Raw genomic sequence first — 6,170 nt, forward strand, 5'->3', positions numbered from 1 at the left:
GAGATTATCTGTAGAAACAAAAATTAAAAATGCACTCAGTTCCTGCAAATCCATTCCTCATTATCTGCCTTAGAGAAACTATCATGTATATGTACAGAAGACATATTCAAAGCTATTTATTCCATCTTTATTTTAATCAGGAGAAGCAGAATCGCCAAGACTTTTATTACTAAGGAAATGGGAAGTATTTTTAAAAGCTGTGTTATTCTTTTTGTTTTGTTTTCTGGCCCTCTTTACCCTAGCTCACCCAAATTTTTTATCTTACTCAAAGGAGTTAAAAATAATGGAAGCAGAAAACATGAAGGTAATAGCAGTTTCTGAAATGCAAGATTAAGATTACTTATGAGGAAGAGAGTTTTTGAGAGAAAAACAACCCAAACTCTGTTTTTCTCTCTCCTTAATGAGGTAAGGGTTTTGAAAACTCAGGTTAGAGCTTTCCTGTAGTGTGGAGAATGAACTGGTTCCACATATATCACCTTTATCTCTTGAAGAGAGAAGAGACTATTGGTGTTACGAATTAGGGCAAATAAAAAGGAAGAGAAAGTGAGGAGTGAGGCGTTGCCAAGAATTGTCCACTAGCACATGGTCCACTACTCATTTATCTAGAGTGTCAACTTGTTTGAATCGTGTTCCTAAGTACCTACATTCACTTGCCTGTGCAGAAGAGTCCGTGAGAGAGAAGGCCTTGGGGTCTGCTCTCCTACGTCACCCTCAGTCTATTTGCACTGCAGACATTAAATTAAGAGGAAATGGACCCGTCAGGGTCCCTCTAGAGTTGCAAGACATGAACCTACAGAAGAGAGAGACACTGGATCTCTGACCCAGAGAGTAGATGCACAAACACTTAGTAGGGGAGAAGTCAGAGTATTGATAGGCTATAATGTGAGAAAAAAAAAAGTTCAAAAATTATTTTTTCCTTAGATCTTAATTATGGGTGCCTCTAAGGCTAAAAAAAAAAAAAAAAAAAAAACACTCAGGAGACAAGCATCATTGCTCTAGAGACCAAAGGAGGTGCAGAAGGATATGCCCAGAGACCCTAATTCTTCCTTATTTCTTGAGTTCACAAGAGCCATGCTTCTCCTCAAGCTCCTCCCTTCCCTGTTACAGTTCATTCGTATGTCAAGATCCATAAAATGGAGACTGTCCCAGTGGCTCAGACCATATCACAAATCAAAGCCTAAGGCGGCCTGCACTGACGGGAAAAGCCTCACTGTGGGAGAAACCTAACACCAACCACAATCCTCCAACTTAGCTTTAGCTAGCTTATATTAGAAAATAGGACCTGCTGGCCTCATCAGGAAATCTTCAACGTCTTAGCCAATCACGTCCTGTTTATGCATCGCCTCTTCTCACATTCTATAAATCTTGCTCTTGCCCCAAATCTCTCAGGCAGGGTGCTCCACTGCTTGTGAGGCACTGTATCCTCTGAACTCATGGATTGATGTCTCTTGAATAAAGGGCAACCAACGTGTTATAAATTGTTTTACTTTTGTCACTTAATACCCCAAATCTGTTTTTCAAGAGCTACTAGAGCTACTCAAGAAGTAGGAGGGATATACGAACAACTAATTATATAAAACCAGAATGAGCTCTATTTAGGAGAGATTTCTGAATTTTTGTCTAGGGTCAATGTTTAACTGCATTGGACAATTTGAGGATCAGAAAGACAGATTACATCTGGTCTGCACAGAAAAGCAGTGTTGTGAGTTAAGAATTTTGGAGGAATATTAAAAGTGACAAATCTATATTACAAAGAAATAGTCCTGAAATATATTATTAAGTGAAAAATTAGCAGAAAGTTTCAAGCAGTATGAAACCTTTTGCATAGAAAAACATCACCCTTCTTCCAACACACATGTGTAATGTAAACACTTAGCAAAAAAGCTGGAAGGAAGCAGTCCATCTGGGTAAGAGTACATATTCTTTGATAAAAAAAAGAGAGAAAGCCAAATGAGATTTAACATAGGTTGATATGTTTTAAGTTATTAGAAGGAAAACACAGCTAACTATATAATTTTAAGAAATAAATTTTTGGCTAAAAATAAGTAAGTAAGTAAATAAATAAATAAATAAATAAATAAATAAATAAATAAATAAATAAATTTTTAAGAAACATAAAGGAAATCTCAATTAAAAATTTTCAGTCATTTCAGAGATTTGGAAGTGTATGATGACTATACTGGTATAGGAATAAATTAGCTACACAATTTACTTCAAATTTTGTTAAGAGCAAAGCAATCAAATATTTCCTGTTATGTGCATTTATTCTGAGAAATAAACACATGACTTTTGTTTATTTTGTTTTAACTCTGCCAATTCTAAGCGTAGAGAGGAAAATTTTAGGTGCCAATATCAGTACATTTAGCATAATGTGAAGTTTATAGATGTCCCCAAAGTTATTTTAATAATGGCAATATTGACTCATATTCATTGTCTCAATGTATTAAACATTGAATATGCATCAGCTTACTTAATCTTCACATACATCAAAAACTTACTACATAGTCATATACATCCCCATTTAGAGATTAGGAAACCAAGACATAAAAAGTTTGAAATTGGGGATCCCTGGGTAGCTCAGTGGTTTGGCACCTGCCTTCAGCCCAGGGCATGATCCTGAAGACCCTGGATCGAGTCCCCCACATCAGGCTCCCTGCATGGAGCCTGCTCCTCCTCTGCCTGTGTCTCTGTCTCTCCCTCTCCCTCTCTCTGTGTATGTCTCTCATAAATAAAATCTTTAAAAAAAACCTTGAAATTAGCTCAACCAAGAGAGTACACATAGAAATAAGGTGTAGATTAAACTTGGGCATTCTATTTAGTAGTCTATATCATTGATTTCTAAGATAAAGACCTACCTTGAGTTTCAATGACTGGTTTACTGAAAAGTCTCTTTGACTCAGTTCATTTTCTTATGCCTCATTTTCTTATTGCCTGTGCCTTTTTTTACATTACACGCTTCCAGAAAGGGAAGGTTCTTCATAATGACCCAGCAGCTCTCTTTGCCACCTTATTTCTTATATACCTGCCTTGTATCTGTTCAACTGTGAAGAGATTTTGGAAAATCCCTGAGGCTTTACTATTCTGGATATGGAATTGTGTTTATAGTATAGTTAGCTAGCTAAACATATTATCTAAAATCTCTGAGCTTGTCTTCTTCGATTGTTAAAATACAATAAACCCCATCTAGTTCCCATGCAATAGTTTTATACAGAGTACTTACTCCTCTCTTATGCCCATGTTGTGATTTGTTTGCAGTTTCTATACAAAGTCTTGCTATTACAGACAAACCCCTTTTCAAAGGAGCTTTTTAACCTAATTTGAATGTATTAATAGCATTTAAACACAAATTTTACAGAATGTAATTACCCTGTCATCAAAGAGTATGCTGTCCCTTTCACTAACGTGCACATTTCCTTTTTAAACAATATAAACTGCACAAGTACAATGTATTAAGTAAATGAAAGGGCCAGGATATCACAGAAAATAGAGAAATCATTAACATATAGATTAGCCCCATCAAAGCGTGATATTTGATGGGATATTCAATGTGATTTATATATCATAAACTAAAAGAGCAGAAGCTTTACTTTTGGAAAGCATCTAATTCAGCAGTCAGTCTTACTTTCTGACATGAAAAATTTAATATGAATGCAATGTGCATGAATGCCAATTACTAGGATAAAAGAGAAGCTCACGGCAATTAAGAGATTATATAGTCCTTTGAAAGATGTAATTAAATGGTAGAAAGTTTCATTTCAGTAATTTCTAAACCAAAAATGTATGGATTTATTTTTATTTTTATCATTCCAATAAAATAAACCTATAAGATAATAGCCTCAGTAAATTTTATAGCTCAATAATTGTATTAGATAAAATATATTTTTACATCATTTATTTTATCAACGCAACTGATTAGTCATTGTAAATTTTGCCTTTTATTAACAGATATCATCATAACTTCTTTCATCCCTAACACCTTTTTAATGTTATTTTTTAAATTATTCTTTCTAAAGATTATTTATAGTGTCAGAGGATGAATAAACTACAAAATATATGTAAAAATAAAGAAAAAAATTAACAAATTTTACATACACATTTGATACTTAGCCAGCCTCCTAAGAGATTGCTTGAATAATTGATTTTGATTTAAAATTAAATTCCTTTGAAGCCACTGAATTCTTTTTCACTGGAGTTCTAAAATTTCACATATACACAGTCTCATTCATTGTCTCAAACTTCAACTTTTGTCAGATATAAGGTAAAAGAAATGAAATGACTTAGTCTCAAGTAACAGAGCCAGAATTGACAGCTCCATCCCACAGCTCCCACTCAGGTGGTCTTTCCATTTAAACCTGATGACTCAAAGGAGAGAAAGGAACTATGAAATACCCTCCAGAAAATAGGAATATGTTGGCTTCAAAGTATGTGGCTGAAAGGATACTTCTTAAACCTTGTTATGTTATATGGTAAAGAAGTCCTAATGAGATATTGATCAATTTCTCTGATTCTCTCTTTTGTTTTTCTAGTCCAAACTGTATCCACCTTTATTAAAGATACTTTTCATAAACAATCATGGTATTTCAGGCAGGACATGGGCGGACGATCGTTAACAGGATACAACAACTTTCAAACTCCCTTCTTCAATGGACTACCAAAATCAGAAAGCCACTATAAAACCCAATGAAGTCTTCATGTGATGCTCTGAACAGGGAAAGTTTAGAGTGGGGGTTGGCAGTTCACATTTAGCATGTTGTTTAACAACTTTTCACAAGCCGACCTTGACTTTCAGGAAATGCAATGAAAATGGCAGAATTATCAATCTGAAGATCCACAAGCTTAAAAAAAGGAACTCTTTTGAGGGACATCATCTCAGTGGTGACACTGTAAAGTCCAGATTGCCTGACACTGGGAACCATTTCTTGGGGTCAGGTTCCAACAGGTCTCTGGGTTTAAGGGAGTCAAGTCTATGTTGAAGGCAGAGAGGGAGAAGAGGACATTACAAAAAAAATGAATTTTAGTTTTTCCACACCACCAACGTGGCTCATGTGTGTCAACATCAAGGAATCCATCCTCCTGGGAGCCAAGCGGAAGTTTCTCAAAACTAGAAGGGAAAGGTGTTTTTCCCCTTGTGATCATTCTAGCTTTGGAGATATTCTATTAGTGACACATGCCCTTCCCCCAAGACGACAATGAAGTGTTCTGTGTGCTAACAACATAGCTTTAAAAAAAAGTAAAACAAAATTCTGCATTTTTATGAAACTTGATAAAAAATAGTATTTCAAACTGTACAGTCATCAGAAGTACACAGTTAACAAAAATGCACACACTTCACTTGGCATCTCCAGCACCTTCAGCTTTCTGTGCCTGGTCTGTTTTGGCATCTCCATTTTCTGCAGGGTTATTTCCATCCTTGCCAGCATCAGCTTTCCCCTTTTTCCCTTTGGGTGCCTTCTTTCCCTTCTTTGTAGGGGTCTTTTTAGGCTTGGGCTCTGGCTTGGGAGGAGTAGGTTTAGGAGATAACCTTGCAGATCTTCCCTGTGGCTCATCCTTCACCTTGGATGTATCTCCTTTAGCCTCCCCTTCAGCCTTTCTCTTGGGCATGGGGCCACGGCGGGGGATGTAAGCACTGGCCACAGGGATGGGGGATGCACGGCTTTGGCTCTGGCCACATCCGGAGGTCATTCCCAGCTCTTCTTCTTCACACTGCTCGATTTCTCTGATTCTCATAAGTAAGTATAGGAGGAGAGGAGTTTGAATTGAGGAGATTTTATTTAAAGAACCGTCCTCAGGATTTTGTACCATCAAACTCCCAAAATCCTTTTCCTCTCACTAAACAATGTATTTATTTAAACTTTGGAAGCTGAAAGGAGGAATAAATCATCTTTTCCCCCATTTTTTCTGCATATTAATAAATACAAATATTTTGCTTGAATTTCTATCTACTACTGAAAGTTTGGTTGCTCATCTAGAAAAAGAAATAACAAAAAAAGTACAATAAAGGAAAGAGCACAAACAAGCATAAAAAGGATAATTAGGGACAAAGGGAAAAACCTATTCATAAACTAGGAGCATGATGCTGTGATATTATTTAGTGACAGTGAGCTCCATTACTTATTGTAGAAATTTGAATTATATCAAATTATATGAAAAGTCAAGAACAAAATTTATAA

General features: G+C 35.9%; 1 pseudogene; it reads right to left on the reverse strand.

Annotated features, from left to right (window-relative positions):
- Window positions 1-5,249: 5,249 nt before the first annotated feature.
- On the reverse strand, window positions 5,250-5,601 carry LOC140612041 (non-histone chromosomal protein HMG-17 pseudogene; annotated as a pseudogene).
- Between the last annotated feature and the right edge of the window lie 569 nt (window positions 5,602-6,170).

This window comes from Canis lupus, chromosome 20 (genome assembly GCF_048164855.1).
Source record: "Canis lupus baileyi chromosome 20, mCanLup2.hap1, whole genome shotgun sequence".
Lineage (NCBI taxonomy): Eukaryota > Metazoa > Chordata > Mammalia > Carnivora > Canidae > Canis > Canis lupus.